The sequence below is a fragment of the Lissotriton helveticus genome, chromosome 1_1 (assembly GCF_964261635.1).
Source record: "Lissotriton helveticus chromosome 1_1, aLisHel1.1, whole genome shotgun sequence".
NCBI classification, from domain to species: domain Eukaryota; kingdom Metazoa; phylum Chordata; class Amphibia; order Caudata; family Salamandridae; genus Lissotriton; species Lissotriton helveticus.
In genome coordinates, this window is record NC_136057.1 from 1,646,064,964 (window position 1) to 1,646,090,778 (window position 25,815).

At 46.7% G+C, this 25,815-nt stretch overlaps 1 long non-coding RNA gene across 1 annotated transcript in view; it reads left to right on the plus strand.

Moving 5' to 3' along the window:
- LOC144829538 (uncharacterized) overlaps nucleotides 1-25,815 on the plus strand; it is a 401,983-nt gene that overhangs the window by 375,336 nt on the left and 832 nt on the right. The window lies entirely within an intron of this gene.

The following is a 25,815-nucleotide window of genomic DNA, read 5'->3' on the forward strand; positions in this document are numbered from 1 at the left end:
TTTTGGTACAATTTCGCAATTGCGAACTTACTTTTCGGCACGCAACGGCCGCGACTATGTTGTTTCTACGTCTGGTTTATCATCACAGGTTCACAGCACCCTCTGTTTCACCACTGCCACCCTCTGGGACACCCATGCCACCCTCTGGTACATCCTCACTGCCACCCATTAGGTTTGTTTATCACTGTAGTTTATGGGGGGTGAAAAAAGCAAGCACACCTCCCCTACTTCAACTGCCATGAATTAATTGGGGGTTGATTAATGTGTCAGTTATTTAGAAAGTTCCAGTCTGGCTGGCACCTGCTTCCTTCCTTATCTGTAATTTGCTTTCTGTTGCAGTGAAATTTTTTTTCACAGGACCTTTATGGTCTACTTGTAGCTATTCTATGAGCCTGCTGTTTGGGTCATAGCAGGGTCATAGAATAGTTGCAAACTCTGGAGGGGCCCCTCAGGAAGCACTACAGTGAATGTTACAAATGTTAAGTTTGAACTTTTGCACCTGCTCATTGCTTTCAGTTTAGCAAAAATCGTTTTTTCTGCAATTTCGCGCGTTTTTTGGGGCGCGAATCCGTGCGAGATCGATTTCGGGAGCCGCGAATGCTTGCGAATACACGTATTTTTTTTTTGCGACGTGTATGTTCGCGTGCTTTTGCGCGTGTTCGCGAGGCGCTTGTAGCTATACGTTTGCCAAGTTACCCTAGCGGTCGTACACGGGCGCGGCCATCTTGTTTGCGTGACGTAATTCCGTTTCCGGCCGCTATGTGTAATCTCGCAAACTGTGCTGCTCGCTAGTACAATTTCGCGCGTGCTCGCGAGGAAAATCTCACGCGAACTTACCCACGCGGTCGTGAACGGGCGCGGCCATCTTGTTTCTCATTCATTGCTATGGTTCTGGGCATGCTTTCTGTATCCTCTCTGAATCTCTGCCATCCTTTGCTTGTTTGAAGTTTATTTAATCTATTTTACTTATTATCTATCCCTCTATTTTTCTAGCTGTATATTTTTGTGTTTTCTGCTTCATTTAGTTACTTTTAAACTACTTTTTTAAACTCTTTTCTTTTCTTCTTCACTATTCTATTTCTTCTTTATCATTTAAGTTTATTTCTGCCCAGACCATGGTAAAGGGAGCCGGGAAGCACCCTGAGAAGGGGAAGGGTCCCGCACCCCGTGCCCGGCTCCCGTGCGGGCGTTTGAGGGGGGAGCAAGTGGTGCCGCGGGAGATCTTCAGCGCGGAGGAAGTGGCGGCACTCATCTTCCACGTCCAGCGCCGCCTCCCCAAGACGATCCTGGGAGGCGGCAAGATCGCAACTGGCTATGGCATCCGGGAGCGCCGGAAGCGGTGGGAGAAGGTGTGCCGGGCCATGTATAAGCTCTCTGGGGTCCGGCGCATATATAACCAGGCCACCCACCGCTGGACCGATGTCATGGACCGGGAACGGGACTTGCTGGACGCGCTCGGCGTAGAGGTCCCCGGGCTTGGTGAGTAGTAGTAGCTATTCATCACTACTCTGTTTTATCCGGCTCTGTTATTTGCAAATCTTTGTTCTTTACCAAGAGCAATAATGCTGCCGATTACATTGTAGGTAAATTATATTTGAAAATCTTCTATGCATTTCAGGTGCACTGCTCTCCTTCTCAGTAGCCTTGCTTGCTACTATGCTTATTTGTTTTGTACATTGTGTTCATTTCATTGGCCTGAGAAATTATGTATGAGTGTAGTGTAAAGATAAGAACTGCGTAATGCTAGACACTAAGGGTCATATTTTCAATTACCGGCGCATCCCTGCAAAGTAGCAGGGATGCGGCAGTAATTGTGTGCCATGCCACCACCACCCATTGGCCCAAAACGTCACAGAAGCCTTACGCATCTGTGCCGTAAAGGCGGCGCATTGCTGGAGTTGCGTGCCAACGATGGCGCAGCTCCAGCAATGCTCTGGGGTACCCTATCTCCCCAATGCTGCATCAAGCCGTACGTCGGCTTCAAGCGCGCAGGGTTTGACTCATGCATCATTGTCTTAAAAGTGACTGATTGACATCTTGTAGATTTCCCTCAGCCACTTTTAGGATTCGTCCCTGCGCAGGTACGCCCTCCCTTGCGCCGGAACGCCCCCTGATGGCGCAGGGCTTTACAACGTGATGCATCGCCCATAATTTCTTTTTTTTTAATATATACGCCGCACCAACACCATGGCGAGTCTTTTGTTCTGCCGCTGCGTCACAAAAGTCACGCAACAATGGAGGAAAATGAGCCGCAAGGGACTTCTAAATCAGCCCCAACAGACTGAAGTCCACTCCTTCCTTTAGACACATGGCTATAAGAAGAAATAGTGGTGGTGGTGGGTGGATTGATAGTTTGAGTATTCACTGATCTGCAAGCAGGATGGACTTTGTCTGTCACTTCGCGTGCTGCGGACTGCTGCCTGCAGTGCCAGGCCTAGGCAAACCTCTTTAGTAGTCTGTTTATTGAGTTACATAGGAACTTTCTAAGTCAAAGGTCCGCAAATCAGGCAATACGAATAACGTAGTATACCACATGAGATAGATCCCGTGGAATAGTTGTCTATCTATTTGCTATTTCTCCAAAAAATGTTGTTATTGTTCTTTTGAAATGGTTGATTTGGTTGACAAATCTCATCCATGTTTTCTGGTCTTTCTTTCTTTCATGTTGTACATCAGCTCCCCCCAAGGGCAAGAGGACACAGGAGGAGGAGGGTGCTGTTCAGGATGCAGGCCAGGATCGGGCAGGCGAGGGCTCCTTTGCTGGCCCCAGTAAGTTTTAATTGTAATAAAGAGTACCTATTTTTTCCTAGCGTTCCTCATTCGATTTTTTCTAAATCGTCTTTGATCTTCTTGTAGACTGGATATAAATTCTTATCCTGGCTCTAATATGACTCCCTGTGGTATTACTAGATTATTCTTATTAGTCTGTCTGTGTAGCTAACTAAGATTGGACATTTGGCAATTCCATTGGACTCCCATTCTATTCAGCAATAGCTCTATGCACTGTCTCCTTACTGACTAGATAGTGTGGCAGAGTCATTCAGCTCCCGAAGTCACCGATTATTGATCCCCAATGATCTCTAGATTATCGTACGCAGGACAAGAGAGTACGGAGTCACAGCACAGTCAAGAAGTGTCAGAGGCACTACTCATGCTTGCAAAAATTCCAAAACCTTTAGCTCATCCACTCTAGTCTGGAGGACCAAAAACCACAGAGTCTATTTAAGTTTAAAAGCTTTATTAAAAGTAAACACATTTATTAAAATCTACTTTGTCATAAAACTATTTAACTGAAAACGGAAAAGTGATTAGTGCTGACGATTAATTGGACACATTTCTTGTGGTCGAGCCGAGCTCTCACCTGGTTTGAACTTGATCCTGGTCGTGTTCTTAGGAGTCAAGCTTCTGTCTGTTAGGAGAAAAAGTGGTGCGTGTTAAAAATAAAAAGCAGGCATTCATCAGTTGTGCATAAAAGTGCAGCAAGACAACAGCCTTCCCTGGAAAAAGGGACATTTTTACTTTAGAGTAGACAGTCACAAATTATTACATTGTATTCTGTTTTTTAACATTTCTCCTAGACCAAATATTATATGGTAGTGAGTGGTGTATTCTAACATTCTTAAATGTACTTTGTAGGTGTAACATCTGGTGACGGGGCCAGCGCGGAGGTGGCGGTGTTGGGCGAGGACTCGGAGGACTCTGGGGAGGAGGCGGTGCAAGAGCCGGCGGACGGTCCTGTGGGGGTTCAAACGGTGGTGGCGGAAACAGGTAAGCTATATATTCCTTACTTATTGAGATTGAAGACTGCATAGTGTGCTTTCTGCACGGGTGTATTACAAATCAACCAGGTAGTAGCCTCCTCGAAATGTACTTCGACTTAGCTGTGAAGTTTTTGGTGAGAAGAATCCCAATAAGTTCTTAGACGAACGTGATGGATGGGATGAACGAAAAGCGAAAGAAGGGTGTAAGTAAGTGGGACGCGAAATTGTATGATGGCTGGCAAAGAAGAACGATATGTGTTTGCTTGGCCCCCGAGGTGGCTGGGAAGGAAAGAATATGGTATGGTGCATGGCTGGGTCAATGATGAAGCAAGGATGGGTGGAAGGACAGCAGCCTGGGTGGGTGAAACAGAAACTGTATGTGTGCGTATACTTTGAATGAATGGATGCCTGGAGCATGGTATTCTCTGACTCTTAGATAGCACATGTGTATCTAGAGAGAGTAGATGGTCGCTGGATGAACTAAGTGTTACCTTGAAGAGCATGTACCACCGCACCCACACGTCCGTTCCAGTGCAGGGAAGGCAAGGAAAAGAAATTGTAAATGTGTCCAATACTACCATGAATAGTAGCAGTACTTTGTATTGCGACTGCAATCACAGCATATATCTGGTTATTACGGTGGACACTCCGTACCTCTCTTAATAACTTTAGTTTACTTGTAGTACGTCATTCATGTGTGGGTGTATCACTGTTCACTCAATATTAAGCAAAGCACCTAAAGTCATCCCATATGTCATCAAATACGTCCCATGTGAAGTGATAGATAATCAAATTAGTTAGCTTCTTCATTTTCCTTTTCTAGTACTCATTTGCACTGTAGGGTGAAAGGTAAATTAATTAAGCAGTAGCCCTTGTAACAGAGTATTCTCAGTGCCACCCGTAATAGAAAAGTAATAGCTTCACCACCTGCATGTACTGGACCGGTACAGTAACGCAAGTCTGTCTCACTCATCATGGTGTGCAACTGTTTTTCTCGGGTGCAAGTTCACTGTGCTGTCAATGTCATTCTGCCGGCTTGCATAAGATAACGTACCAATTTTCCTAAACAAGAGAGAAGAAGAAGAATAAGACTGGTGTACTGTCATAGTCGACTGTAATGGAAGTCCATAGTGGTCGTAGAATTTGTTCATTAAACTACCACTAATGTTAGAGCAAGGATGCAGAAGTGGGAGGTTACATAGATACTGTCCTCAATAGTTATGTACTGTGCTTTCAATTTGCTACTTGTACTGTGACCCAACTTTCGGCTCAATCACTTTGTGTTATTAATGCTAAGGAGCATTGGTTACAGACTATGTCTTTCTTTCTTCATATAGTTGCTCCTTCCAAATCAACATCACGGAGGGAGCAGGCTAGAATGGCCCAGCAACGGAGGCTGGATGCCACTGTCGCCGAATATCGGCGGCTGGTGGCCCTGGAGGAGGAGGAGGACACGCAGTCGACCGGTGCAACAACAACATCCTCGACTGGGACCGCTGCATCCTCCTCCGTGACCCCACGGGACGCCAGCATGCGCAGTGCTCCAGCGGGACCGAGCCGGGCTAACAAAGCCAACCGCCACCGCCAAGCAACAGAAACACCAGCTGCCCCCCACAGGAGCTGCAAGGCACGCCAACGCTGCCTAGGAGTCCGAATGTCCTACCTGGAGCAGGAGGTCCAGAACTATAAGAACTTGGTGAAGGGCCTCCGCTCCGAGCTTGCCACCCTCCGCAAGGAGTATGATGCCCATGCCGCAAAATGCACCAGCACCCTCCAGTAGTGGAGTGTCCCTTGCCCTTTTTTTATAGACTTTTGGGGGGTGGGATTTGGGAGTTGGGATCGTTTTGGGACGTTTCAAAGACAATCGTTGGGGTTAGGGTGGGTCTTGAGGGAGATTATTTTGTTAGGGATACATAAATATACATTTTTAAACTTTATCTGACCATACCTGTTTTTTACTGCTTTTCAGTCTGGTGGGTGGGGGACGGGGGTGTAACAGTAACTTTGTTTTCCTGAACAGTCGTAGGACTTTAGTAGTACAACCGTCAATCTCTCGTCTACTCCTAAATAATACTCCATTATACTACCTCCCACCAAACGCTTATCTTACCTGTAATTTGTGTTAGAAATTAGGGCTAGGCCCAGGGCTGGCTCCACGTGAAATGGGGATTAACGTTGGCAATCCCGGGCGGGTGAAATTTCCTCATTGCGGTGGTACTAGTGGTGTGACACAGTGGCAGTTGCATGCCTATGGAAAAAAAGAAAACGAAACCTGGTTTGTCCTTACTGTAGCATTACAACGGTTACGGTACGATCGAGAATATAGCAGGTGACAGTACACTAGAACAGTGCCATAATGTAGCCTAACAAATGGTAAAGTATTTGCTTGCAAGTATAACTAGTACTTGCGTTGAATTTATTTGACATTGGCTCCTACTACTAGAAGATATAGTACTGAAGCTGAGTAAGTCTAGAAAATATCCTCGTATTCCTTCACCAGCCTGTTGCTATGACCTTATCCTCCCCAGCAAGTGTGTGGAATTATTGATGTCATTTTAGTCAGACATCAAGCAAAACAACACAGCCCGGGGGAAGAGGGTTAGGGTTTGGAAAATGGATGGGAATGGGGGTTTCTTTTTGGGTAGGTTTTGTTGAGAAAAAAAGAAAAGAAAAGCACAGCATGGACAAACAATAATTGAAGATAAAGAGAATTTTTGGGTACAAACTAAGGCTAAGCACATGCAGTCACACTCATAGAATAAAACAATGGATACTGTATCTGTATTGCGTATGTTGTTGGAGTTGTCCTGTTGAATTTGGTAAGTAAGTTGCATGCAGCAAACAATTCCTCTTATTGGCGGCACTCCTCCATTCCAGCTGACGCTTCGTCCATCAATGTTGGTGACCACTGACAGAAGACACCCTGTCCACTGCCTGCCTGGCGGATGTTGACTGAAACCCGGCCTGTAATTATTGAACGGAAAACAGGAAGTGCTATTACTAACCCTGGGCGTAGTTCGCGGAGTCGCACTCCGCGGAGCTACGCGAAGACGCAGTTGCACTCCGCGACCTTCGCGTAGCTCCGTGGACATGCGTAGTAGCTTGCTAGACCCGTTCGTGCGCCGTTTTTCGTCTTCGGGAGCGCGGTGCACGTGTTCGGGGCGCTGTCTGCATGCTCGAGATAGCTAGCGCGCTAAGTTACTCAAGAGGTTTGTCCCGCCCGCTTGCTTTCCCTTATTTCCAAAGTACGTGATCGCGTCAAATATCACGCGAACTTACCCCGGCGCACGCGATAATGTTATTCAGCGCGCGAGAACTACGCTACGCACCGGATCGCGGAGTAATCGACAGCTTCGCGTTCTCCGTAGAACGCGGAGTTGCCAAAACTCCGCAAGCTCCGCGAACGGAGCGTAGTTCTTCGCCCAGGGTTAGCTATTACAATACCACTGATAAATAAATAAAAGGTATGTACGCTGTGTGGTTCAAAAAGTGACACTTTGATTTCCCTAATAGACTGTACAATATTTTTGAAATTGCGTGCTCTGTCTGAGTCACCTTTTTAAGGATAAATAAGTATGGCCAAAATATTATAGCGGATCTTTCCCCTCAAGGTAGGTGTACTGTAAACTGTGTTTTAGGACAAAATTTGACCTTCCCAGCAATGCTCCCACCAAGACCCTTACTAAAGCCAGTCGCAAAAATTTAGAAGAACCCCAATCAGATCTCCAAAAACGATGCCTAGCACAAAAATGGTGACAAAACGTACTTTGAAAGTAACAGTAGGCCCAAATACAGACCGTGGATTGTATTCAAACCACTTGCAAGCAAGCAAAAGTATCCATAGCCAGCATCGCTCCAACAGTGCTCTAAAACACCAGAACTGCGTTGCAATAGAACCCCCCGAAACACATGCAATCCTGCTGCTAGGGCTAACCCTAACGAACCCTAACTTACAAAAAGTGCCAAAACTGGTGTTTCCTTATGGATTTTGTCCAAAACACTTCTATCCGGTATTAGACCTTCCCAGGAATGCCCCAGGCAAGACCCGCCAACCCACCCGGAAAAAACCACCCGACAACACCCCCAAACAGCGAAAAAGCTAAATCTCATACTTACAATATCTCTCGGCCTTCGGTCCAAACGCGGCGCTGTGCAGCTAGGTCATCATTCATCATCAATCATCATAACTCCTGTTTTCTAGCACGGATTTCCTGAAAAGCAAATGCAATCAAGATTAGATTGTCGCAGCAGTGCTTCGACAGAGACCCCGGCCGCAACCCACCCACGAACAGCAGGAAGCCCCCCAAAACGATACATTGAGCAAGATGACAGAAGAAATAGCAAAAAAAAGGCTGTTCCTTAAGGATTTTGTCCAAAACACTTCTATCCGGTATTAGACCTTCCCAGGAATGCCCCAGGCAAGACCCGCCAACCCACCCGGAAAAAAACCACCCGACAACACCCCCAAACAGCGAAAAAGCTAAATCTCATACTTACAATATCTCTCGGCCTTCGGTCCAAACGCGGCGCTGTGCAGCTAGGTCATCATCATCAATCATCATAACTCCTGTTTTCCACCACGGATTTCCTGAAAAGCAAATGCAATCAAGATTAGACTGTCGCAGCAGTGCTCCCAGACACCAAAAATCACCCACAAACACCCGGAACCCCGCCAAAGAGCACCCCAAAGGCAAGCAAGTCAGCAAAAACGGCAAGAAATTTCCACCTCATATTTGGTCCAAAACACTTTTGTCCATTATTAGAGCTTCACAGCAATGGGCCCAAATCCGTCAACTCACCCGCAAAGAAGTACAACACCCCCACAAGTGCTGAGTCTTTCTTCATTGGACGTAATCCAGCACTCTGCTTTGAGGGAAATCGCAGTCTGGAGGAGGAGGATAGAGGAGCATGTTCTTCAGAACTTGTGAACCTGAGGAATGTAGACTGCGGCACCTTCAAATCAATAAGCAAACAAGTGAAGACAGTTCTGCTGATGGTCTTGTTTTTGGGATTAGGTGATTAAAGTTTGAATTAAATTAACTGTGCAAAACAAAGAAAGAGAGACAAACCGGAATAAAAGTGAATAAGGACGAAAAATAAAGTTATTGATTCATTGTCTCATTTTCAGGCCTCAGTGTCAGGGAATAAGAAGAAGATTTCGTCATCATACTCTGCGAATTCAGGCAGGATGAGGTCAGTGCCACCAAACAGAGAACAAATCCCCTCATCTACGTTGCCGTCCTCCTCGTCTTCATGCGGCGTGCTTTCTCGTACTTTGTAATCTGGTGGTATGAGGTGCTGATTCATCTTGATCATTGTCAGCCGCTCCACATTTTTGGGCGAGAGGCGGCTCCGTTTGGGAGTTACAATGCCACCAGCAGCACTGAAAACACGTTCTGAAGACACACTTGCGAGTGGGCAAGACAAATAGTTTATAGCCAGGTTGGAGAGCTGTGGCCACAATTGTTTTTTGCCATGCCAATACTGCAATGGCTCATCATTAAGAAAGACCTCTGTTGAGTCATTCAGATAGTCCTGCACCATCGACTCAAGGTCATCAACGGTTCCTCCACTTTGCTTACTTTTTGCTGTGCCTGTGACATTTTTTCGAGAACCATACCCAAGCAAACTTAGCCAATCCTCCACAGCAGCCACTGTTAGTGTTGTGTGTGGTGCAGATGATCCACTTGCCGGTGTCTTTAACGGCTGAGAGGTCATTTGTGCCCCAGCCACAGGTGCAGAAGTGGATTCTTGTGACTGGGGATGGCCTGCTGATGCTGATGCTGATGTACTGCCTTCTCCTTCAATAACCTGCCGTTCTTTTTCAAACCTCTTGGCTGACCAGGCTAGCCAATGTTTGTAATTTTGAACATCTTCATCAGCAAAAGGAAAGAATGCTTCGCCTGCCAGCGCCTTTTTGTAGCGTGGATCCAGAATAGTAGCACAAATGTAATGCTGTTCTGACTTGATCTTTTGAAGACGTTCATCACCACGTAGGCGCTCTAATAATTTCTCAGACAAAATAAAATGGTCTTTTTTTTGTACATCTTTTTCAAACTCAGAAGACACCGCCATCAGTTGGTGCTCCAGCATGCACAACAATGGGATAGCTTTTCCCAAATTACAGTCCTCCTGGCTGACTGCACGCGTGAAGAACTCAAAAGGACGAAGCATGTCTGTCAGGCTTTTAACTATGTCCCATTGCGCCACACTCATCCGCAGGTCCTCCTTCTGAGATGTACCTTCTGTGAAGAAATAGTGATCGAGTACCGTATACTGCTCATACAGACGCTCAAGCATGTAGAAGGTTGAGTTCCAACGTGTTGCCACCTCCTGGATGAGTGCTTTCACTGGTATTCGACTTTGAAGTAGCAGCCTCCTCAGATGCTTCCGGGCCTTAAAAGAATGGTTGAAATGGTTGCACATTTTGCGGCAGGTGGCCATTACCGCGAACGCTGCACTGTCTCTATCACTCAAGAATTTTTGAACTACCAGGTTGATACAGTGCGCCAAACATGGCACTCTGAAATAGCCACCCTGCGACATGGCCTTAACTACATTGGCGCCATTATCCGTGGAAACATAACCAATCTTGCGTTTTTTGGGGGATAGCATTTTCAAGACCTTTTTGTCAAACTCTTCCAAAATGTTTTCTGCTGTGTGACTTTTCTCCAAGCCAAACATGGCTAGTGTTGCATGTTTCTGAGCAGCTTTGAAAACTTTGTCCGGGTCAACACCTGCGTTTAGCTTTGCTTTAACACCTGAAAAAGAGACCCAGTGTGCAGTGATGCACATGTAATCAGCGCCTGCGCCACTGGTCCACATGTCTGTTGTCAGATGTATTGTGTGAACAGCACTCTTCTGCAAAGCTGCCCCAATCGCCTCCAGCACATCTTCATGTAGTGCTGGAACCGCAACTCTGGCAAAATAGAACCGGCTAGGAACCTTCCATTTAGGGCAGAGCTTTGCCACTAATTCTAGAAAACCTACCGCTTCTACAAAAGAAAAAGGGAGAAGGTCCACAGCTAGCATTTTAGCCAGCTTAGTGTTATACAGACGCGTTAGTGGGTGGTTGCGTTCATATGGCACGTCTGAAGTAAGCATTGTTCTAATGTTGCCCTGGACCAAGCATTTACGGGCTGATAATGACTTAGTTGACCCAATTTTGCTCGCTGGTGAACTTTTGTGCGTTGGTGTCTCACTCGCTCCAACACTCTTAGTGTGCCTCACATTGGGTGTGCTGCTGACAGGGGTACTGGGTGTAAGGGAAGTGTTTGACACGTCTTCTTCCTCCTCGTCATCATCAGATGAAACATCAACGTTTCCTTGAATTCGGCCTTTCTTGATCGCATCTAGGTGCGCAAACCATTTGACAGTGTGCTGTCTCCTAAGATGACCTCTCTGGCCTCCGGTACCATAGTTGGTACCTGGCTTACCACGACTAACTGCAACCTTACAAAGGGTACAAATGGCAAACTTTGGATTTTTTTGACAAACAGTAAAGAAGTCCCAAACTGGGGACTTCAAGTGTCTGTGGGACCTGGAGGAGGCGGCAATACTGGTGGTGGTGGTCATGAAGCTAATGCCAGATGAAGTGGAGGATCTGGATTGCCCAACTTTTGTACGTTGTGCACTTTCACCGCCACTAATTAAGGTCGAGGTGGATGGAGGTCTCTTCTTGCCAGAAAGAAATATGGAAGCGGGACAAGTTGGTGCCTCCTCATCGACAACATCATCATCATCATCACGCTCAGCAGCTCTTCGGGCTAGGGTCAAAATGTCTGTTTGCTGCATGCCCGCTGGGGCTGCAGTGACCTTTATGATGACTGGGTCGTCGTTGGCAGAGTCTTCATCAGCAGCAGTATCCGCCACTTCTTGTTGAGCCTCATCACACTCCATAACTCTGAGACTTTGGACGAGCTTCCTTTTACGCTTAACTACCTTTGTCGGATCATGGTGTGCCTCACTCTCAGACGGCTGTGGTGCTGGTTCCCAAGTTTGATCCGTATCATCAGAAGGAGGTGTGCTTGAAGAAGATGTAGACACCACCCTTGATCTCTTCCTTGCTAGGGGTGTGGAAGACAATGAAGGATCATCAGGAGGAGTGGCTTCCTCAAATGATACCTCGCCTTGATTGTCGATTTCCTGATGTGCCCCTACTTCGGGAGGAACAACTATTGTGGGCACTTGTGACCCTCCATGCACCTCTGCTTGCGCATCTCCTTGCGCTGCCTCTCCTTCCACATGTACTTGGGCTTGTACTTGCACATGTGATTGTTGTTGCGGCTGTGGTTGTTCAACACTCGTCAGATGAGCTACAACAACCTGTGTTGATTGAGGGACATTGCTGCTGCTTTCTTGCGATGAGCCAACATCACTGGTCGATGGTGATTGAAGAACTATACTGGCTACCTCTGCAGCACTCAAGGCCTTGGACTTAAGTTGGCCTGGTGGTGGTGGTGGCACTGAGCCCAATGGAGCGGGGGTGCTGCTGCCAGCTTGGTCCCCAGCAGATCCCGCTGCTGCTGCAGGCATACTTTTTTTTTTACTCCCCAAAAAAGGGGCGGGCGTCACACCAGTGTCCTTGGTAACTTGCTTCTTCTGCTCCTTACTGGCACCTTTCTTGCTAGAGGAGCTACGGGTTACTTTTTTTGGGGCCATCTTCTTCAGAGCAGGTCAGCAGGCAGCAGTTGCACGAGTTGCAGAGGGTTCTGTGTCCAGACGTGACGTCGCGTGACGTTATGCTGCACACACACACCGCTGCAGGACTTCTTCCTGGCACTGGTGGTTCTCTTGAGTCTTCTTGTGCACCTAAAAGCAATGGAAGACAGAGGAACATCAGTTCAATTATACACCCCAAAAAATCGACAAAACACAGAAAAATGAGCACAATCCCATGCCATCCATGATATTTACATTGAAGACACCCCACAGAAAGACTAGGGACATGCAAGTATGCAACACTCACTACCCCTGGGCATAATGGATGAAAAGTAGGCAAAATAAGTGCATGCCTCAGACACTGCCTCTCTTCAAAATGGCCCCTTACTCCCCAAGCACATGTTGCCTGTACCAGCCAGCACTCAAGATGGCCACCACCACCACCCACATGGCCAGTCCACATCAACAGTACACCCCCAAAAACAGAAAAACAGCCAGAAATCACCACAATCCAATGCCATCCATGATGTTTACATTAAAGAGAGTGAGACCACACCACAGGCACACTCAGTCCATGCACCACCACCCCTGGGCAAAAGGCCACACCAGCAGCCCCCAAAAAACGACAAAAAACAATAGAATAAGCACAATCCCAGCCCATCCATGGCCTCAATTATGTTTAAATTCAAGAAGACACCCCACAGAAAGACTAGGCCCATGCAACACTCACCACCCCTGGGCAAAGGGCCCCACCAGCAGGCCCAAAAAAACGACCAAAAACAATAAAATCAGCACAAGCCCAGCCCATCCATGGCCTCAATGGTGTTTAAATTCAAGAAGACACCCCTCAGAAAGACTAGGCCCATGCAGCACTCACCACCCCTGGGCAAAGGGCCCCACCAGCAGGCCCAAAAAAAAGACAAAAAACAATAAAAACAGCACAATCCCAGCCCATCCATGGCCTCAATGGTGTTTAAATTCAAGAAGACACCCCTCAGAAACACTAGGCCCATGCAACACTCACTACCCCTGGGCATAATGGATGAAAAGTAGGCAAAATAAGTGCATGCCTCAGACACTGCCTCTCTTCAAAATGGCCCCTTACACCCCAAGCACATGTTGCCTGTACCAGCCAGCACTCAAGATGGCCAAAACCACCACCCACATGGCCAGTCCACATCAACAGTACACCCCCAAAAAACAGAAAAACAGCCAGAAATCACCACAATCCAATGCCATCCATGATGTTTACATTAAAGAGAGTGAGACCACACCACAGGCACACTCAGTCCATGCACCACCACCCCTGGGCAAAAGGCCACACCAGCAGCCCCCAAAAACGACAAAAAACAATAAAATAAGCACAATCCCAGCCCATCCATGGCCTCAATTATGTTTAAATTCAAGAAGACACCCCACAGAAAGACTAGGCCCATGCAACACTCACCACCCCTGGGCAAAGGGCCCCACTAGCAGGCCCAAAAAAACGACAAAAAACAATAAAATCAGCACAATCCCAGCCCATCCATGGCCTCAATGGTGTTTAAATTCAAGAAGACACCCCTCAGAAACACTAGGCCCATGCAACACTCACTACCCCTGGGCATAATGGATGAAAAGTAGGCAAAATAAGTGCAGGCCTCAGACACTGCCTCTCCTCAAAATGGCCCCTTACACCCCAAGCACATGTTGCTGCCTGTACCAGCCAGCACTCAAGATGGCCACCACCACCACCCACATGGCCAGTCCACATCAACAGTACACCCCCAAAAAACAGAAAAACAGCCAGAAATCACCACAATCCAATGCCATCCATGATGTTTACATTAAAGAGAGTGAGACCACACCACAGGCACACTCAGTCCATGCACCACCACCCCTGGGCAAAAGGCCACACCAGCAGCCCCCAAAAAACGTCAAAAACACAATAAAATAAGCACAATCCCAGCCCATCCATGGCCTCAATTATGTTTAAATTCAAGAAGACACCCCACAGAAAGACTAGGCCCATGCAACACTCACCACCCCTGGGCAAAGGGCCCCACCAGCAGGCCCAAAAAAACGACCAAAAACAATAAAATCAGCACAAGCCCAGCCCATCCATGGCCTCAATGGTGTTTAAATTCAAGAAGACACCCCTCAGAAAGACTAGGCCCATGCAACACTCACCTCACCACCACCCCTGGGCAAAGGGCCCCACCAGCAGGCCCAAAAAAACGACAGAAAACAATAAAATCAGCACAATCCCAGCCCATCCATGGCCTCAATGGTGTTTAAATTCAAGAAGACACCCCTCAGAAACACTAGGCCCATGCAACACTCACTACCCCTGGGCATAATGGATGAAAAGTAGGCAAAATAAGTGCAGGCCTCAGACACTGCCTCTCCTCAAAATGGCCCCTTACACCCCAAGCACATGTTGCCTGTACCAGCCAGCACTCAAGATGGCCACCACCACCACCCACATGGCCAGTCCACATCAACAGTACACCCCCCAAAAAACAGAAAAACAGCCAGAAATCACCACAATCCAATGCCATCCATGATGTTTACATTAAAGAGAGTGAGACCACACTACAGGCACACTCAGTCCATGCACCACTACCCCTGGGCAAAGGGCCCCACCAGCAGCCCCAAAAAAACGACAAATAACAATAAAATAAGCACAATCCCAGCCCATCCATGGCCTCAATTATGTTTAAATTCAAGAAGACACCCCACAGAAAGACTAGGCCCATGCAACACTCACCACCCCTGGGCAAAGGGCCACACCAGCAGGCCCAAAAAAACGACAAAAATCAGCACAATCCCAGCCCATCCATGGCCTCAATGGTGTTTAAATTCAACAAAACAGTTGTATCATGCACCCCTAACCAACCCTGGTCCTACTGGATACTGTGGCTACCCACAATATAATTTATTTAATGTTCTGAAAAAGTTCCAAAATTGTACTTGCAGCAACTGTAATGCCCCAAACAAACTTACTTGTGAAAGTTGATTTCTAATCCAAAAGTGATCCAAAGACAGTCAAAAAGGCCTCAAATCCAAATATCCAGCAGCACCCACAAAAAGTAATCCTTCCAGCTCCAGATCCAAATGAAAGTGACCAGGAGATGGACAAAGCACTGGGAGGAGCCTGCTGGACAGGAACAGGAAGTTGGAGACTGTGGGGCACTTCCTTCCCCCCCCCCCCAAAAATGGACTCCTTGCAAAAAAAAAGGCCATGCAAATGTCAACCTGAGGAGTGATTCTGATAAAAATCATAATTTTCTGAAGGTTTATCCTGTTTGCTGGTGATTTTCTTGTGCAGAATTGCAAAAGCTCTATTTCGCGAGTGCGAGATTGTTCCTTTCCGCCGCAACTACGTGTTTGCAATTGCGAACTCTCGCGAGGTGTGCTGTGCAAGGTGGCAAGCCGCGATTACGTATTCGCGGGCGCCAAACTCCCGCGGGATCACGCAGCAAGATCCAAAATGGCGCGGCACTCGAAAAGAAAAACAACTCGGCAAACGCTAAATGACGGAAAGTGAACGCCGTGCACCACGCCGCGCGCCGCAACCAAGCAAAAAATCCGCCGCGAGCGGATTCACGGATTTTCGACTAATTCGCGAGAGTTCGCGGATTGCGAATTTGCCGAAAATCCGAAAAATCCGCGAGCGGAGCAGATTTTACGCCCATGCCTTAAAGACCATCCATATGGAGCATTACGAACGTTGAAATGATGATAGACAATGGGTATAATTTGTTCATTATGTAGTTTGAATAGTTTTACATGTTTTTGTAAGCTATTATTTGGGTATTGATAGGTTTCATTTTCCGATGCCCCGCCCACTTACACTTGTCTAACTAATGATATATTCATTTATGCATTTACGTGTGCTGTGCAAGGTGGCAAGCCGCGATTACGTATTCGCGGGCGCCAAACTCCCGCGGGATCACGCAGCAAGATCCAAAATGGCGCGGCACTCGAAAAGAAAAACAACTCGGCAAACGCTAAATGACGGAAAGTGAACGCCGTGCACCACGCCGCGCGCCGCAACCAAGCAAAAAATCCGCCGCGAGCGGATTCACGGATTTTCGACTAATTCGCGAGAGTTCGCGGATTGCGAATTTGCCGAAAATCCGAAAAATCCGCGAGCGGAGCGGATTTTACGCCCATGCCTTAAAGACCATCCATATGGAGCATTACGAACGTTGAAATGATGATAGACAATGGGTATAATTTGTTCATTATGTATTTTGAATAGTTTTACATGTTTTTGTAAGCTATTATTTGGGTATTGATAGGTTTCATTTTCCGATGCCCCGCCCACTTACACTTGTCTAACTAATGATATATTCATTTATGCATTTACGTTTATATTCTCCACCTCGTTATTCATTTATGCGTGTGATATTATTCAGTTCTCTTAGCTTAGCTTGTGTGCCAACATTTTGGAATGCTTCTCTCTGCGTGCGAGTCGCACTTGCTCACCCCCTCTTGTAGGAATAGGAAAAACCCTGAACGCAGCAGTTTTCGTTTCTTGGCTAACTGTGATCGAAACTAATAGCAAAACTCCTAATCAGTACTGTTCTCATGAGCTGGAGATGCTGAGGCCCGGCTCCGTGGCCTTGGGCAGAGATAACCAAATGTTGCTATTGCAGGTGCAGATGCCTCTTGTGTGAGGCCATTGTTCACCCTCTCCGGGGTCCAGTATTTTTCCAGTATGGGCGTGTTTTACTCTGCTGTACCATGTTATAATGTATTGCTGTGATGAGATGAGTCAGTCCTCTCGGCGCACTCTTAGGGGTGAGGTCCGACAGGGCCCTCTCATACGGGAGTTTGTGGCCTAATAAAATACTTTGTTTATTCTTCTCCACTGTCCGGCAGACTTATTATTTGGTAATTATAGGTGAGTGCGGTAAGTCACTCGGGTGGATTTGAGCCACGCTTATCAGATGGTGCCCGAACAGGAACCCCGCGATAAGGATCTTTCTCACTTGTAAGTGGGTAGCAGAAGACCGGCGACCCTCTGGTCGGCACGGTGGGTCTGGGTACCCACTTTGATGCCGAGCTTGGTTCTCGCAGCGCTGCCCCACCCTGCTGATCGGGAGAGGTCCCGGTTCATGATCCTGCGTGGGGTCCGGAAGGCGGAACTTTGGAGCTGACCGTGTTGGTCCCAGCAGCCGGCGGTGGAGAACGGTAGAGGTCGGTACTGCGTATAGAAGGTGAGTGGTCCGACTGTTGATTGAGGGAGCTGGGATGCTCCAAGAGACCGGTGTGTCTCCGAGACCGGTGAGTCTCTAGTGGTTGGAGGAGCCTGTGTGCTCCTGGGGCTAGTGTGCTCCGGGAACTCAGAGTGCGAGTGGTGCTCTGACAGACTTGGCGGAGATTGGGTGGACATTTGTTTATGGTCATCCGACCGGGTGGTACTGCGGTCGAGGCGTGGCTCATTGCGGGTGGATTCTGGGACTCACCCGAACCCCTAGTGTGTGTGGTTCGTTGGGAGCGGGTCCCGGGTCTCCCGTGGTAAAGTGTGCAGCGGTCTGTAGTGCCGCTAGGGAGGCGGATGTGTTCCCCAATCTCGGAACAGTGTGTGTACTGTTCGGTCTGCGGTAGGGTCCAGGTTCCCCAGGACTTGGTCGACGGGCCTTGTCCCATTTTGGTAACACGTGTTTGGCAGGGATTTGACGCATAGGAAGCGTGAATATGGGAAACATCCTTTACCACGCAATCGTTACAACGCGGTATGTTACAAAGTGGATTTAACAATGCAAGTCATTATGTCGACTTGCAGTGGAGGGCGCTCTAGACTAAGGAATAGTGTGAATTACTATTCCAACACCTTCCCTACTGTACGTAGGCTGGAGTTGGAATAGTAATTTAAACTAATCCTAAATCCAGCACCCTCCAGTGCAAGTTGACATAATGACTTGCGTTGTTAAAACCCCGTTGTTACATTCCGCGTTGTATCGGTATGCGTGGTATCGACATACATCCGTGAATATATGTGTGTGTGCGGTCTGGGTGTCGGCGAGGTGGTGAGTGTGAACTTTGTGTTGGGGTGATATTGAGTGAGTGAAAATGCCGTGTTTCAGTAAGCTGCGGTCAAAGGTTGTTGTTATCTCTGTGCACACCTTTTTGAATTGAGTTAATATCGACGGTTCAATTTGGCGCAGACCTTGTCGCACTGTGCCTGGCAGTGCCTTACATTGATAAGAGAAAATGTGATGAACAGATCACGAAGGTTGCGCTCATTCAACATGAAACTACGAGGTTTCTTCACTTGTTAAAGTATGCTCAAAATAGGAATCCAAACGTAAGTTTACATCATCCAATCATTTTATTCATTTTGATTTTTGATGTCATGGTAAACTCTTATATACAAGTTCATTGAAGTCATGAACAATCTATTTACATTACTTCATGCCCAATGCATTTCGGGTCAAGCGGAATGACCCTTCGTCAGGGGCCTGTGAATAGAAACATACAGGACCTTAACATTCAGCAAAGCAAAACAAGTTATGTTATGTTATGTTATGTTATATGGATTTGTATAGCGCGCGGCTGCCCCAGCCAAGGGGCGTCCCGGCGCTGCGAACTGACCAGAGTGCGAAATGAGGGTGCACAAAAGAACGGATTATTGGAAAAGATGAGTTTTAATGGCTTTCCTAAAGGCTAAAAGATCATGCATCCCCCGTATGGTAACAGGCAGGCTGTTCCATAGTTTGGCAACAAGGAGGCTGAAAGAACGTCCCCCAACTCTAGCAAGTCTGGTGCGTGGGATGATCACTAGATGTTGTCCCTCTGAGCGGAGAGATCTGCTGGGTGTATACTCAGACAGGAGGGGGCTCAGCAGTGGGGGGGAGGCGGTTTTAAGGATCTTGAAGGCCAAACACAGAGCCTTAAACTGGATCCTTCTTCCCACCGGGAGCCAATAATCACAAACTTGAAATAATCACAAAATAACGCATCACAAACTGCATCACGAGGTCAAAACGAACAGCATGAAAACAATATCATATGACAGCAGAGTCAAATGTAAAACGAGCATAACACTCAAAAAATATCACTGTGGTTTGTGAACGGATGGAAAGGTAACAGGTGAAGGGGTGAGGTGCACAACTAAACAACTCAGTTAAATGAACAATCTCGGGTGGACTCGTGAATGTGGGACAACCCGGGGGGCAGAAAGAGCTAGTGCAAATGGGAGTAGAACAGAGATAAGCGACAAAAAACAGTCGGGGTCAGGGAGGGGGATTAATAACTTACTTGAAGAAGTAACGTGAGTTACTCACGGCGTACCAAGATCGGCACCGATCGAGTACAATGGGAGCCAATCGCGAGGCTTCTTATTGGGATGATGTCCGGTCACGTGATACCGGAGGTGTATTCGGACAGTAGTGAAAATGAGGATACGTTCATTCGAAAGGATAAGGGTTGGTAAACAATCTCGTGGAGTGGATTAACAAAAATAAAAAAATAATGCATGACAACATAGGTAATGGACTGTCGGTACTGAAACCGTACACACTATAAACAGATGTAAACTCAATGCTCATTGGATAGTAACAGGTCACGTGGGTGGAAAACCAAGAGGTAAACAATGCAGTGTTGTGTGAGATCAAATAACAGGGTACGCCCGCTAGAAAGATGCGGGTACAAATAGTTACAACAGTGGCATGACAGAATAAAATGAGGACGAGGGAACCATATGGAAAAATCTGCAAAAAAAAGAAGGAAGGGATGGATAGTCCGAGTGCAAGACAAAATGTGTATCGAACATAATGTGGTAAAATACAAGTATATAAAACTAATTACAAGGGGGGTCTAAGGGAATATTTATCGACCTAGCATTGTTATCATCCCTTAACAATATGAATATCAACAAATCAGATAACAATGGGTCAAACAAAAAAGGACTATCTAAGAACTAACTGTATGGCTAAAGGATACAACTGCACAATCCACTCCAAGTGCAACGTAGTGAAATAATTGTTCCCATCAGATCACCGACCTGTACCGCCCAACATCATTTGGGATCCTTCAACCAGAAGGATAGTGGTTTCACCCACAGTGGATTAGGCAGGTGGTAGCCTAATCTAGTCACAGTATCTCAAATGTGATTTCGGTGTATTCTGGCATCAGGAGGTGAAATGACTAGCAGTGCAAAAAGTGTAAAAATAAATCAAAATGTGCTAAATGTCAAAAGTGTTTTAAAATTGAGTAATGGGAGAGGAAACCTAATTTTATTATATCCTATCCATAAGCCAAGGTGATATTGTTTATAATTTCATTCATATCACAGATTGCACATAGCAGTAGCAACAATTAAGGTCCTGAGGAAGCAGAATTCACTGCAGAAACATGTCGACCGTATATTAATTGAAGTAGTTATTTGTTTGCACTACTTAGCACTGTTTTTTAATATCTGAGAATGGATAGGATATAATAAAATTAGGTTTCCTCTCCCATTACTCAATTTTAAAACACTTTTGACATTTAGCACATTTTGATTTATTTTTACACTTTTTGCACTGCTAGTCATTTCACCTCCTGATGCCAGAATACACCGAAATCACATTTGAGATACTGTGACTAGATTAGGCTACCACCTGCCTAATCCACTGTGGGTGAAACCACTATCCTTCTGGTTGAAGGATCCCAAATGATGTTGGGCGGTACAGGACGGTGATCTGATGGGAACAATTATTTCACTACGTTGCACTTGGAGTGGATTGTGCAGTTGTATCCTTTAGCCATACAGTTAGTTCTTAGATAGTCCTTTTTTGTTTGACCCATTGTTATCTGATTTGTTGATATTCGTAAAATACAAGTAGACAACATGTAATAAAAAGTCCTCAACAATAATAACGATACATGAAAAAATGCGGGTCAGCAATCAAGGCAACATGGGGACACATTTTGTCTTGCACTCGGACTATTCATCCCTTCCTTCTTTTTTTTGCAGATTTTTCCATATGGTTCCCTCATCCTCATTTTATTCTGTCATGCCACTGTTGTAACTATTTGTACCCGCATCTGTCTAGCGGGTGTACCCTGTTATTTGATCTCACACAACACGGCATTGTTTACCTCTTGGTTTTCCACCCACGTGACCTGTTACTATCCAATGAGCATTGAGTTTACATTTGTTTATAGTGTGTACGGTTTCAGTACCGACAGTCCATTACCTATGTTGTCATGCATTATTTTTTTATTTTTGTTAATCCGCTCCACGAGATTGTTTACCAACCCTTATCCTTTCGAATGAACGTATCCTCATGTTCACTACAGTCCGAATACACCTCCGGTATCACGTGACCGGACATCATCCCAATAAGAACCCTCACGATTGGCTCCCATTGTACTCGATCGGTGCCGATCTTGGTACGCCGTGAGTAACTCACGTTACTTCTTCAAGTAAGTTATTAATCCCCCTCCCTGACCCCGACTGTTTTTTGTCGCTTATCTCTGTTCTACTCCCATTTGCACCAGCTCTTTCTGCAGGTGGGCTCGCCACAAAGAGGGAGATCAAGAGCGTAGTCAAGGAAGAGGTGACAGAAGATAATGCTTGTTCAACATCTCTCAACAAAGTTGGGGCCGAAACAGAGGAAGTGGGGGTGCCGGACAAGGGAGGAGCAACCGTTTGTGGAACTGAAACCACCGCAGGGGAAGCAGAACCTGTCAACACGGGGTACAATGATTGCGGAGCATACGGAGGAGGGGGCCGAGCATTCAAAATGTCCTCCATATCATCTTGCTCTTCCTCTCTTACGACATAGCTTTTATCCATCTGTAACCTATGAAGTCTATCTGCGCGCTCAATCTGTTTCTCATTCTCTTTCTTAGTATATTCTCTCACTTTTTGTGCCATCGTCTGCGCTGCTCTCTTCTGAGACACCTTCTCCTCTCTTATCTGTCGTTCCCTTACTTCTTTCTGCCACATACATAAAATATATGCACTCTCTTATTCCTCCAAAGAAGGTGGATTGGGATAAGTTGACTGCATGTAGGCAGAAAAAGGATGAAGCGGTTTCAGATTTCTTCACTCGTTTCGAGGTAGCCTTTATGGATTTTAGTGGTCAGGATCTCTCTCAGGATGGGGGCTTACGACTTTTCGTTAATAGGTTCGTAACGAATTTGTTACCAGAAATATCGGCTAGATTACAGGCATCGGAGAGTACGTGGACGACGTCCACCCCCTCTGGTATTCTGAGTATGGCTCAGTATTATGAACATAGAGAGAACGAGAACAAAGACAGACAGGAAGAGAAAGCCAAAGATTTGAAGACAAGGGTGCTGCTGCAGCAGGTGTCGAAGGGTCGGGGACGTGGAACCCCACCTATGGTAGAGGGTCGAGGTGGAAGTAGTTACGGAAGGGGAGAGAAGATAGAGCATCTGGGGCCGAATCAGTGTGCGAACTGCAAAAATGAGGGGCACTGGTGGAAAGATTGTCCGGAGCTTCGGGCCAATGCTGGACCAGGCAGAGGTAGAGGTCGTGGTGAATTTCGCAGGGATGACCGACAGTTTGATGAAGGAAGGCGACCGGGAAGAAATTGCTTTGACGAAGAGAGGGACTGACAACATTTTCAAACTGAGGGTGACCATGGCAGAGCCAGACAGTACTACAACGACGCATACGCTTTGGACGACTTGACTGGCTTCTCCCATAACTAGGACAGCGTAGGACAGAGCATGGGACCAGTTTCTGTGGATGTTGATCAACGAGGACCCTATGTGACTGCTGATTTGTTGGGGTCTCCTCAGAAATGTTTGGTGGACACGGGTGCTATGAAAAGCTCTGTAGCACGTTCTCAGGTCCCAGGGGCGGCTCTGTCTGGCAGGAATAATGTTTCCGTAGGGATCTCAGGTACTCCGGTAATTAGCACAATTTCTAAGCCTCTTACACTTACGATTGGTCCTTTCACAGTTGACTCTCCTTTCCTTTTGACTTCGCATTGTGGCGAGAACTTGCTGGGTTTGGATTTGTTGAAGAGATTGAATGCCACCATTTACTGTTCTCCGGACGGTGTGTACGTCACTTTGGGTCCTACTGTCGCGCACACGCAACAGTTTTTCTCAAAAGACAAGCCTCTTCCGGCTGAGTTTGTGGGGATTCCAGAGACTTTGTGGGCCAGTGGTGATACTGATGTGGGAAAGATGGATATTGCCCCCGTGTCCATCAAGGTTAAGGTGGGAGCCCGATTGCCGGGAATACCGCAGTACAAGATATCTAGGGATGGTGAGAAGGTTTTGCTACAAATAATACAGGATTTGATACGGTCAGGTGTAGTGGAGGAGACAGACTCTAACATTTGTAATAGCCCCATTCTCCCGATCCTTAAGAGGCCCTCTGCTGATGCAAGTGATGGTGCACCTGATGTCTATCGATTTGTGATTGATTTACGCCACATTAATAAGGTGGTTGAGCCCCAATATCCGGTGGTCTCTGACATTACCATGATTTTGACAATGATCCCTCCCACAGCCAGATATTTCTCTGTTCTAGATTTAAAAAACACTTTCTTTAGTATCCCTATACACCCTGACAGCCGTTACCTTTTCGGATTCTCATTGGCTGGCCGCAGCTTCAGATTTTGTAGAATTCCTCAAGGCTATACAGAGAGCCCCAGCATTTATAGTCAGGCTTTGAAGGCTCAATTGAATGATTTGGAACTCCCCAAGGCAATGTTTTATTGCAATATGTAGATGATATTCTCATAGCATCTGACACCGAAGATGGGTGTCGAGAAGCCACAGTTAAATTGTTGCACCATTTGGCTCGTAAGGGACACAAAGTGTCCCTTCCTAAATTTCAATACTGTCGACAGGAGGTTACCTACTTAGGTCATCTCCTATCGAAGGAGGAGAGGAGGTTGACACCGGAGCGCATCAAGGTGATAACTAACATGGCTGTACCTAACACGCAGCGGGAGGTGCGCGCGTTTCTCGGCATAACATCGTATTGTCGCCAGTGGATACCTAACTATGCCTTACTAACAAAACCCCTTCTGTATCTGACTACTAAGGAGGTGCGCGAACCCCTACCCTGGACTCCAGCATGTCAGGAAGCTTTTGAGTTACTAAAAATTTCTTTGTGTTCTGCACCTGTTTTGGGAACTCCTGATTACCAGAAGCCTTTTGTGCTTTATGTACATGAGGCGGAAGGTTGCGCGTTGTCTGTCCTAACTCAATGTTTTGGAGGGAAACAGAGACCTTGCGCTTATTTTTCTGCTATGCTTGACAATGTGGCGAGAGCGTTGCCGAGCTGTCTAAGGGCTACAGCGGCTGCTGCGGTCTCAATTAGACAATCGGCGGGGCTCGTGCTGGGTTCAGATCTCACAGTAATGGTACCGCATGCTGTGGATTTTTTACTGAACAGGACGCAGACGCAGCATTTAACTAGTGCTCGTCTTACTGGTTATGAGATGACATTATTTGCACCCCATGTTACGATTAAAAGATGTGCCACTTTGAATCTGGCCACGTTGCTACCCATCCCTTCAGATGAAAAGGACGATGAAGTCCATGATTGTTTGTTTCGGACAGAGGAGGAGACGAAGGGAAGGATAGATTTAACGGACACCCCCTCGATGATCCCGACGGGGAGCTGTATGTTGACGGTTCCTTTTTTAAACTTGCGGATGGTACCTCAACTGCAGCATATGCAGTCACAACACTGAAAACAGTGGTGGAGACTTCTAGGGTCCCGTACCACTCGGCCCAAGCTGCAGAAATAATAGCATTGATGCGAGCGTGTGAATTGAGTGAAGGACTGGACGTGAATATTTACACTGCGAGCCAATATACCTTCGGCGTGGCTCATAGTTACGGGCGACTGTGGGCAGAAAGGGGGTTTTTGACATCACACGGACAAAGGATCCAGAATGGTCCGTTGATATTACGACTATTGACATCATTGACGCTTCCCAGACGACTGGCTGTGATCAAATATAGTGCACACAAAGCGGTGGTGGATGATGTAGGACGGGGCAACGCACTGACAGATCAGACAGCTAAGGAGACAGCTAGGACAAAACTCCCACGAATGTTTGTGACAGGGCCAGCTAGGTGGGTACCAGACGTTGACTTGTTTATGAATACTATACAAAGTGTGCGGAACATACAAGAAAAAGCGACTGAGGACAAGTTGAGGGCATGGAAGGATGGTGGGGGGCGGTTGGACAAGGATGAGTGTTGGACGGATGTGTCACACAAAAGACGATGGTTTCTCCCGGACGCATATGTTCTCCCAGTGGTGACAATGGCTCATGGGCCAGCTCATATTAGTGCGAAAGGAATATGTAAATTACTAGACCCAGTGTGGAGTAATAAGAACATTTCCAAGGTGGCAACCCATTTAGTGCAGCAGTGCATGGTTTGTTTAAGACATAATCCTGGAAAGGGAACA